Source organism: Muscardinus avellanarius (assembly GCF_963383645.1).
Source record: "Muscardinus avellanarius genome assembly, chromosome: 6".
NCBI classification, from domain to species: Eukaryota; Metazoa; Chordata; class Mammalia; order Rodentia; family Gliridae; genus Muscardinus; species Muscardinus avellanarius.
Window position 1 is genome coordinate 39,429,170 of NC_137791.1, and position 11,846 is coordinate 39,441,015.

Here is an 11,846-nt window from a genome sequence, read left to right on the forward strand (position 1 = left end):
AGACAGGAGGATCGCGCAGGTTCGAAGCCAGCCGTGCTGGCTTATGAGACCCTGTTTCCAAAAATAAAATAGGTCTGGGAGTGTAGCCCGGAGGCAGAAGGGCCTCCAGGAACCCCAGTACCACATACATACATACATACATACATAATGCTAGTGTTTCTGTTTCAAAGTAGAAGAGTAATAATTTTTGTTCTTATAAATTTTATACTAATTGTTGGCTTGGAGGGGGAGTGGGGGGGGATACTGAGGATTGATCCCAGGAGTACTCTACCTCTGAGGTACACCTCCAGCCCTTTTTATTTTTATTTTGAAACAGAATCTCACTAAATTGTTAAGACTGCCCCCAAACCTGTAACCTTCCTGCCTAGTACTAGAACTACTAGGGTTACAGGCATGCCCTACCATGCTCATAAGTTGTTGGCAATTTTTAAAACTTGAGAGCTAGCCAGGGTGCAGTGATGCTTGCCCGCAGTCCCAGTGCTTGTGAGGCTGAGGTAGAAGATGGATGTTTCAAGGCCAGCAGATGGTAACTTAGTGGTACCCTGCTTCAAAATAAAAAAAGGGCTAGGAGTATAGCTCAGAGGTAGATGCCCCAGGGTTCAATCCTCAGTGAGAGAGAGGGGGGGGGGAGAAAATGAGAATTCAGGGCAAATATATAAGTAAGGGTCATAATGGATTCATAAAATATATTGGAAATAAAATGTAAGGAGATATATTGCTCAGTAGAAGAGTAGAAAGAGGAGGGAAAAGTTAATACTGGACCAAAAGATGTTAAAGTGATTTTTTTCAAAGTTCCTTTAATTTTTAATGTAAAATTACATTGATATTCTAAAATAGAAGTAAATATATACAGTCCCATTTATCTATAAGTGAAATCACTAAATGCTAAATTGTTGGATCAAAGTATATGGTATTTTGTAACTTTAGTAGATATCTCCAAATTACCTTCTATAAAAGTTATATCCATTTTATATTCCTACTTTTAAAAAATGTATGAGAAAAGATAGTTTCTCTACATTTTCTAAAAAAAAAAATCATTACCAAGCCTTAATTTTCACAGAAGACCATGATATCTCACTCTCCGCTCTTGCCAGTGAAGCGGTGCCTTTTTTCAGACATTGAAGAGGTACTTACATATCTTTTTTCTATTAACCATCTCCACAAGCCTTTTAATCATTCTTATTGGCTCATTGGTCCTTTTCTTATTGAATGTGAAAGCACTGTCTGCATTAGGAAAATTAGGCCTGTGCCTGCAATTATAGTTGCTAATATTTCTCACTCGTTTATTATTTTTAATTTATTATTTCGTGAATTTGTCCACACATAGAAATTCTTAATTTATATGTAGTTGAATTTATCAGTCTTCTTTCTATGCTTAGTTGTTTTATATCATTATTAGAAACTTTTTCCCTACTCAAGCAAGGCGTAGTGGCACATGCTTATAAATCCCAGCATTCAGGAAGCTGAGACGGGAGGATCCAGGTTTTGTGGCCAGCCTCAGCTACTAAGTGAGACCTCTGCAACTTAGTGGGACCCTGTTTCAAAATAAAGAATCGAGTCGGGCATGGTGGGGCACACTTGTAATCCCAGCATTTGGGAGACTGAGAAAGGAGTATCGCGGTTCACAGACAGCCTCAGCTGCTACTTAGTGAGGCCCTTTGTAACTCAGTGAGACCCTATTTCAAAATAAATAATAAAAACTAGGGCTGGGGGTGGGGTTGTAACTCTGAGGTAGAATGCCCCTGGGTTCAATCCCCAGCACCACGAAAGAAAGATGGAAAGAAAGAAAGAAAGAAAGAAAGAAAGAAAGAAAGAAAGAAAGAAAGAAAGAAAGAAAGAAAGAAAGAAAAGCTTTTCCCTACTCAAAGGTTATTAAAAGATTCTCCCATGACTTAAGTATTCTTTTCATAATTTCATCCTTATCATTTAAACCTTCAATTCCCAGCCATTTACTGTGATATAATACAGTATATATATATATATATATATATATATATATATATATATATGAATTATATGTCAATTATTGGTCTCTACTGATTTCTGATGGTACCCTAATCATATACTCAGTCTTCATTATATATTCTTGCATGTTTTTGACCTTTAATTTTGTTCCATTGGTCTCTTTTTATATTCCAATATTATATTCTTTCTTTTTTAGAACTTAAGATATCTAGCATGAGCTATAGATGCAGCTCAGTGGTACAGCACTTGCCTAGCATGCTCAAGGCACTGGGTTCAATCCCCAGAACTGAAAAAAAAAATCTAGCCAGGCTAGTCCTTTTCCCATGCATTATTTTCCCTTTCCAGCATTTATTTTTGTAATTTTTTTATTTATTATTTTTTCATTTGAATGTTTTATTCCTTTTTTCATGTTTAAAAATAAAGAAAAGTACAATATTCTTGGAATCATGTTAATTGAATATATTAACACAGTAAATTTTTGTATATTATTGAATTTTCCTAAGTGAAAATAGGGTACCTTGCAAATACACCCACCCACACCCCCCCCCCCACACACACATATACACACAATTTTTCATAAAAGCTTACATGTTTTTCTTTCTGTTTATATTCAGTTATTGCTGGGCATGGTGGTGCATGCTTGTAATCCCTTAAGAGACCCTGTTTCCAAAATATATATATATATAATATATAAATATTATATAAAATATTAAATATTATATATATTAGGTCTGGGAGTGTAGCCCGGAGGTAGAAGGGTTTCCAGGAACCCCAGTACCACCAAAAAAAAAAAAACTACAATATTCTTGGAATCATGTTAAATGAATATATTAATGCAGGAAATTTTTGTATATTATTTAATTTTCCTAAGTGAAAATATGGTACCTTGCAAATACACACACACATACACACACAATTTTTCATAGAAGCTTACACATTTTTCTTTCTGTTTATATTCAGTTATTATATATTTTCTGTTGCTATTATAAATGGTAATACAAAATTTTATAAGATATGATTGCCACAGTTAAAAGTTCAAACTTTCTTAATAAAACACACTAACTTAATGGTTACTAAAAGCATAAGCACATGCCTATAATTCCAGTACTTGGGAGACTGAAACAGGTGGATAATGGGTTTCAGGCCAGCCTCAGCAACTTAGCCAGACCCTGTTTCAAAATAAAAAAGAATAAAATAGGACTGGGGGTGTACCTTACAGACAGAATGCCCCTAGGTTCAATAAGATGCAAATCAAAACTACCCTGAGATTTCACCTAACTCCAACTAGAATGGCAATCATTCAAAACACAAACAACAATAGATGCTGGCGAGGATGTGGAGAAGTGGGAACTCTAAAACACTGTGGGTGGGATTGCAAATTAGTGCAACCACTTTGGAAAACAATATGGAGAATCCTCAGAAGAATGGAAACAAATCTACCATTTGATCCAGCAATACCACTTCTGGGTATCTACCCAAAAGAAAAGAAACTAAACTACCAAACTAATGCATGTGTATCTATGTTCATAGCTGCACAATTCACCATAGCCAAACTATGGAACCAGCCAAGATGTCCATCAACAGATGAATGGATTACAAAACTGTGGGATATGTACACGATGGAATTTTACTCAGCCATTAAAAAAAAAAAACTCAATTACATCATTTTCAGGGAAATGGATGGAACTGGAGGACATTATGCTAAGTGAGATTAGTCAGTCACAAAAAATAAGAAATCAGATGCTTTCCCTAATATGTGAGAGTTAGGGAGAAATGGGTCATAGGAGGAACTCTAGATGAAAAAGAAAATCCTATAGAGGAGCAAACAAGGCAACCTAAAGGAGGAGAGAGGAGGGGGGGAAAAGGAAAATCTCTAAAACACACAATGTACTTAAACATATCGAAGTCAACCACTAAGCCAAGCAAGGGAAGGAGGGACGGGGAGGGAATGGGGTGGGAATTGGGTAGGGGTTAAATCAGTGATGTGTACATCTGTGTACACACAAGTTTTTTACCCCAATATGATGTATGAATATAATATACTAATAAAAAATTAAAAAAAGAAAAATTAAAATATAATGTCTTAATGTCTACAAAAGCATGCTCCATGAGTGGAACTGTGGAGGTCTGCTCAGAGGAGTGCCCTGGAAGGATGACAAGACATCCCCCAAGGGACCAGCCTCAAAACCACGCAGACGGAAGAGGAGTCTGCGCAGCACTCAGGTCATGAGAGAAAAGTCAGACATGATTTGTTGAACTACAAATTGTTTCACAGAGCAAATCCATCAGATTCTTAGAGGAGGTGGGAGGCCGAAAAGGTGGACAAAGCCCCAAACATAACAGAGTTTAATGTTCTATCAAAGGTTTGGACTTCATAGGTGTTGAAGGGTTATAAACAGGAAATCCAAGAGGTCGCAGAAAGGGGCTAGCCTGGGGATTAGGATGATAAGAAGGTATTTTGATTTTCAAGGTTGAAAATGACCATCGTCTGCAAATATGGATAGGTATCAAGGACTGGATTAGAGCTTTTTTTTTTTTTTTTTTTGCAGGTCTGGGGATGGAACCCAGGGGCATTTGACCTCTGAGCTACACCCCCTGCCCTATTTTTTTTTATTCTTTATTTTGAAGCCGGGTCTCACTGAGTTGCAGAGGGCCTCACTAAGTAACTGAGGCTGTCTGGGAACTGCGATCCTCCAGGTCTCAGCCTCCCAAATGCTGGGATTACAAGCGTGCGCCACCACGCCCGGTTTTGGATTAGAGATGTTTAAGAGACAGAATTTTTAGGAATTATTGAATAATGGGATGTGGAAAGGAAGAGGGACCCCGGCTTTCTGGTGGGGGCATGAGCAGCTCAGGTCAGGAGAGAGCCCCGTAGAGACACTTGGCGGGAGAGCCTGAGATGCCGGAGGGGTGTGGCATGTGGCCCCTTCATTTCAGAAGGAGAGGGAGGAACCCCAGCTCTGAAGTGTCAGGAGGAAGGGAATCCTCAAGGACTGACAGGAAAGACTGAAACTGTGAGAAAGGATGTTAAATGTCGCCAAAATGAGATCACAAATTCTTTAGCCCTGGGAAAACAGACGGCATCAGGGACACTAAGCAACCCAGCCAAACACGGTGGCTTAACCCTGTAATCCCTGTATTCAGGAGGCTGAGGCAAGAAGATTGCAGGTTCAAGGCCAGCCTCAGCAACTCAGCAAGACCCTGTTTTTCAAAATAACAAATAAAAAGGGCTATAGGTGTAGCTTAGAGGTAGAATGCCCCTGGGTTCAATCCCCAGTACAAAAAAAAAAAGATAATACTCAGTTGTGTCTGAGAATATAATGTAAGACCAAATTCATAAACAATAACTGGTCACTAAAATCAAAGGTAACAGAATGCTTGAGTGATTTGAACCAAGTCAGAAATAATTGGGTCCAGGGCGGGGGTGGGGGGTGAGGAAAAACATTAGTTAAATATTTGTTAGCCTGATACATTCGAGGAATATTACAAGCCTTTTGAGTGCAGTCTTCCTTTGGGTGGCTCTGCTTCATAATGAAGGTGTTTTAGTAATATAAAGGTTCGCATTATTTTTATTTTTATTATTTATTTATTTATTTATTTTGGTGGTACTGGGGGTGGAACTGAGAGGCTTTCTACCTCTGGGGTATACTCCCAGACCCTTTTTTTTAAATATATATTTTATTTGGAAACAGGGTCTCACTAAGTTGCTGAAAGCCTCACGAAGTAGCTGAGGCTGGCTTCGAACCCGTGCGATCCTCCTGTCTCAGCCTCCCAAGCGCGGGGATTACAAGCGTGCGCCACCACGCCCAGCTCACATTATTTTTAAAGAAAGAGAAAACAGAAGCAATAAAATGCAATGAAATATAGTTTAAATGTATACCATTTATGTTCAATAAAAAATTTGTTAAAATAAATTTGTATAGTCTAAAAAAATAAAAAATAAAAAATAAAAATAAATTTAAAAATGCAATGAAAAGAAAGAAAACCTTCAACATGCATCTTATATTGTTGCCATCTCAGATATGAGACTAAACTTTTATAAAAAGTATTGCTGAATTTTTTGTAAATAACTTGGAAAATAGACACATAGTCATTATCTAGTTCTGGTTGTTTTTGTTTGTGGTTTTTTTGAAGAGGAAGAAGAACTAAAATTATTTTTATTAATAGATGACGTGATTTTACATATAGAAAACATTACAAATTATACAGAAAGTTAGAACTGACATACAAATTCAGCAAAATTGCAGGATGCGATTCACATACAAAAATCATTTGTTTTTCTATACACTTAAAACAAATAAACCAAAATGGAAATCAAGTGAACACTTCCATGTGTAGTAGCCCCGAATGGTTCTAGTCCTATTCACAGGCGTGACTACTGGAGGATGAGGATGATGATAATAAAGTCAGTAACCCCGATGTCGCTGTTCAGTCTCGGGGCTGTGACGAGAAGCCGCGGAGAGGGACTGAGCTGTGAGTCGCTTTGCCGGCCGATGGTCTGGCCCTCCTCGACTCTCACCAGCAGCTGTGTGTACAATGAGCTGTTCCTGTGAACTCAACTGTGACTCCACCCACTGCATCCATCTCAGCCTCTTTTTTCATAATTTTTTTCCATATCACTCCATATCCCTTAAAACTTGCAACTCACTCATCAGATCAGCTACATCCATAAACATGTTTGTCAGTGTATTATAAATGGGGAAAATATAATACGCTGAAAATGTAATGTAGTGAATTAGGGAACCCAAATTTTACACTTAAAGGGGGTCCGTATATGCCTCCTAAAATCTGCCACTTTAGACCAGGTGTGGTGGCACAGGCCTGTAATCCCCGTGCTTGGGAGGCTGAGACAAGAGGATCGCAGGATCGGGACCAGACTCAGCCTCAGTGAGGCCCTCAACAACTTAGCGAGACCTTGTTGCAAAATAAAAAGTGAAGAGGGCCTGGGGTGTAACTCAAAGGTAGAATGCCCCTGGGTTCAATCCCCCCCGTGCCACGTGAGAATGAATACATGAGTTGAAAAGTAAACATCGCGGGAAGGTCCTCTGAGCTCGCTCTATCCACCTGGAAGCAGGATGTAAATTCATAAACTTTTTGTGTGTGTGAAGACATCCCTCTCTTTGGAGCAGGAAGAGGAGGGAAGCTCTTATCGCCAAAACAGAGTTGGAAAGATAATTCTGCCTAACAGCCCTCACTAAGACACCCTTCCTTCCCGTTGTTTTCTCCGGCACTTTGCAGTCACTTTCTCAGTTTATCACCCCTCAAAGCCCCTCTGTCAAAAAGGTGGCTACGCCCCTTAGTCTGTTTCTTTGGGTTTCACTTGCTTTCTGTGAACTCCTGAACACAGAACATACAGTTTGCATGTCTTTTCTTCTGTTAACCTATCTTTTGCCAGTTAAATTTCCAGGCTCCTAGCTGCCGAACCTAAGAGAGCAGAGACAAAGTTTTTCCTCCCTGCCACTCCTAAGTGCCCTGATAGGGCACCTCTTATGTGTTATTGGACATGTCCACTTATCCCTCCGGACGTGTCATTTCTAAGATCCTCTTGATACCACATTCCAGATAATAACTTTTTTTTTTTTTTTTTTTTTGGTGGTACTGGGGTTCCTGGAAGCCCTTCTACCTCTGGGCTACACTCCCAGACCTATTTTTACATTTTTATTTGGAAACAGGGTCTCCTAAACCAGCGCGCGCGGCTGGCTTCGAACCTGCGCAATCCTCCTGTCTCTGCCTCCCAAGCGCGGGGATTACAAGCGTGCGCCACCACGCCCGGCCAGATAATAACTTTTTTATGATGCTTGCCAAAAAAAAAAAAGCCAGTGAGAATTCCAGGGATTCAAATAAAATGAGAACTAAAATCCATGGCCAAAATTCTTCATGGCTGGCACTCTGAATGTGGAAAATACGGGTGCCTGCCCTCTCCCCCCCTCTCCCTCTCTGTGTGGCAGGAGTATTTAGTATATTGCTAGAAATTGTTTACTGACTTTCTAATCTACAATTTTAGATGTTCTTAAGTCGATCAAAACAGCTCATAAAAGTACCAAACATTTCAGAAGTATGCACAGACTTTAGAGAGGTCCCTTCCATTCTTCTGTCAGGCGGCAGGCTGGCTGTGTGCCGACCCCAAGGCTGCCTGTGCCCCAAAGCAGCTGGCACGGGGCCTGATTCTCCTGTGCAGTGTCATCCTGACAGTCAAGTGAGAAATCATGATTGCTAGACAATCACGAGGTAATACACAAAAGTGAAGTATTATATTATGGTTGCTCTATTGAAATGGCATCGCTTATCACTGTTTTTCAAAATTTCAAAAATATTTTCGATCACAAAGGAGCTTTTGTTCTCTCACTCATTAATATGTCTACCTAACATTCATCCTGATGAAACGCTGCCAACCTCATTAGGATGGAAGCCACTGTGGGGCTGAGGTTGAACGTGAGGTCAGAGGACACTTCTGGCAAATGATAGAAAGTATTAGCATCGATAAAAACCATCACTCATTTTGGGTGCAAAAATCTCTTCTGAATTATACCCCAAGGGCCCAGTGGGTGGAGGAAAAATTGCTCTGATGAAGGGCAGACATAATTGACTTCTGCTTGGAAGAGTCAGCTCGCCCTTGGCAAATCAGCCCAATGTACCTTGAAAATAGCAATTATTTGTTACCACTGGACTATCTGATATTTATGAAAAACTCAGTGTTGCAGACTTTAAATAGAAAATAAATTAGTCTTCAGCTAAGACTTTTTATCATTTCAGTGGCTACTAAATAAAATTTGAGGAATCATGACCATCCTTTTTGGGACAACATGCTCGAAAGATGACTGCTAGGAAAAAAAAAGAAATGCTCTATTCTCAAAAAACAAAAAGTAAGGGGTTCTATTGATTTTTTGTGGGGGGATGTCTGGGGATGGAACACAGGGACATTCGACCTCTGAGCTGCACCCCTGCCCTATTTTCTATTCTTTATTTTGAAACAGGGTCTCATTAAGTTGCAGAGGGCCTCACTAAGTAGCTGGGTCTGTCCTTGAAATGCGATTCTCTGGTCTCAGCCTCCCAAGTGCTGGGATTACAAGTGTGCGCCACCACGCCCGGCAGAGTTCTATCAAATTATAAGTATTTGTCTAGAGATAAGTTCTCAAGAATGAAAAGTCCCAGGGAGATTTGATGGAGGTGTCATTTCTGCACCTAAAATAATGGAAGGTGAAGAGGACTGGTGCCCTAATTACCGTTGTCAAATATATTGTGTACCTGTGGTTTCCAGGGAGGGAAAAGAAGAGGCAGAGTGAAGGGAGAAAAAAGTTCATAGATTTGATCCTTCAGAATTTGCAGATTCATGGGCTGGGGGTGTAGCTCAGAGGCAGAGCACGTGCCTGGCATCCACAAGGCCATGGCTTCGATCCGGAAGGAAGGAAGGAAGGAAGGAAGGAAGGAAGGAAGGAAGGAAGGAAGGGAGGAAGGGAGGATTGGAGGAAGGGAGGAAGGGAGGATTGGAGGAAGGGAGGAAGGGAGGAAGGAAGGAAGGAAGAAGGAAGGGAGGGAGGAAGGAAGGAAGGAAGGAAGAAGGAAGGAAGGAAGGAAGGGAGAGAGGAAGGAAGGAAGGGAGGGAGGAAGGAAGGAAGGAAAGAAGGAAGAAAGGAAGGAAAGAAGGAAGGAAGGAAGGAAGAAGGAAGGAAGGAAGGAAGGGAGGGAGGGAGGAAGGAAGGAAGGAAAGAAGGAAGAAAGGAAGGAAAGAAGGAAGGAAGGAAGGAAAGAAGGAAAGAAGGAAAGAAGGAAGGAAGGAAGGAAGGAAGGAAGGAAGGAAGGAAGGAAGGAAAGAAGGAAGGAAGGGAGGAAGGAAGGAAGGAAGGAAGGGAGGGAGGAAGGAAGCCATTCCACAGTGTGTGGAATGAGATTATAAATTTATATAATCTCTACTCATCAATTAGGCTAACATAAACTGGCGTGGTGGCACATGCGTGTAGTCCCAGCATTTGGGAGGCTGAGACAGGAGGATCACAGTTCACAGACAGCCTCAGCTACTTAGGCCCTTTGCAACTCAGTGAGACCCTGTTCCAAAATAAAGAATAAAAAATAAGGCTGGGGGTGTAGCTCAGCAGTAGAATGCCCGGTGGGTTCCAGCCCCAGCATTGCAAAAAAAAAAAAAAAAAGGCTAACATAAAAGCCTTGGAAATTAAAATTCTACAAATTGAGAATTTATGATTTATGTGCAGTTTGAAAAACTGCATACTCGTACTGTAGGAAAACAAACTTCATCATGATTTTGACTAGCTTAGGAAGACCAGACAAAGTATAAAAGCATTAGGAGAGGATTCTGAAATGTGTACTGTGCCAGATAAGCAGGTGCTGCTCGCCTGTGATCCCTGAACTTGGGAGGCTGAGACAGGAGAATCACAGATTGGAGGACAGCCTCCTTAATTTATTTAAGACTCTGTTTTTTGTTTGTTTGTTTGTTGTTTTGTTTTGTTTGCGGTATTGGGGCTGGAACCCAGGGGCATTCTACACCTGAATTCTCTAAGCTACACCCCCAGCCCTATTTTTTATTCTTTCTTTTGAAACAGGGTCTCACTGAGTTGCAGAGGGGCTCATTAAGTAGCTGAGGCTGGCTGTGAACTGTGATCCTTCTGTCGCAGCCTCCCAAATGCTGGAATTACAAGTGTGCGCCACCATGCCAGCGGTCAAGACCCTGTTTTGAAATAAATATTAAAAAGGGCTGACAAAGCAGAGTGTGGTGGGACATTCCTGTAAGCCCCGTACTTGGGAGACTGAGACAGGAGGATCGCAGGTTCAAGGCCAGCCTCAGGTAAGTGAGACTCTCCGCAACTTAGTGAGACCCTTTTTCAAAATAAAGAATATAAATTTGGGCTGAGGATGTAGCTCGGAGGCAGAATGCCCCTGTGTTCCATCCCCAGTACTGCAAAAAAAAAAAAAAGAGGGGGTTGGCACTGTGGCTCAGAGGTGGAAACCCCTGAGTTCAATCCCCAGTCACACACACACACACACACACACACACACACACACACACACACACACTATGTGAGCTAAAATGAATGACATATTATGAAGCATAAGTGAATAGTGCAATAAAAGGTGCTATTTCTATTTCTATTGCATTCAACAAGCAAGTACATGTTTATGTACAAAATAAACATATATGTTTTCCTTTTAAAATACTGCTTTATTAGCCGGGCGTGGTGGCGCACGCTTGTAATCCCAGCATTCGGGAGGCTGAGACCGGAGGATCGCGGTTCACGGACAGCCTCAGCTGCTTAGTGAGGCCCTCTGCAACTCAGTGAGACCCGGTTTCAAAATAAAGAATAAAAAAAAAATAGGGCAGGGGGTGTAGCTCGGGGTTCGAATGCCCCTGGGTTCTATCCCCAGACCCGCAAAAAAAAATAAATAAATAAGAATAAAATAAAATACTGCTTTATTGAGGTATAATTGACATATAATAACTAGAATTTATTCAAAGTATACAATTTGATGATTTATTGGACATGTATCTGTGAGATAGCACCATAGTAATAATAATTAACATATTCATCACTTTTAAAAGTTTTCTCATAGCAGTATCTGATGATGCATAAACAGTACCTGGCAGCCTGAGACAGGAGGAGCGCAGGTTCAAGACCAGCCTCAACAATCTAGTGAGACTATCATAAACCTAGTGAAACTCTGTTTTATAACAACAACAAAAAATAGCACCGGGCGTGGTGGCACATGTTTGTAATCCCAGTACTTAGGAGGCTGAGACAGAAGGATTCGGGTTTGTGGACAGCCTCAGCTATAGTGAGGCCCTGTTATGAAATAAAAAATAAAAAATCAGGCCTGGGGGTGTAGCTCAGAGGTAGAATGCCCTTGCGTTCCATCCCCAGTGTCACTAAATA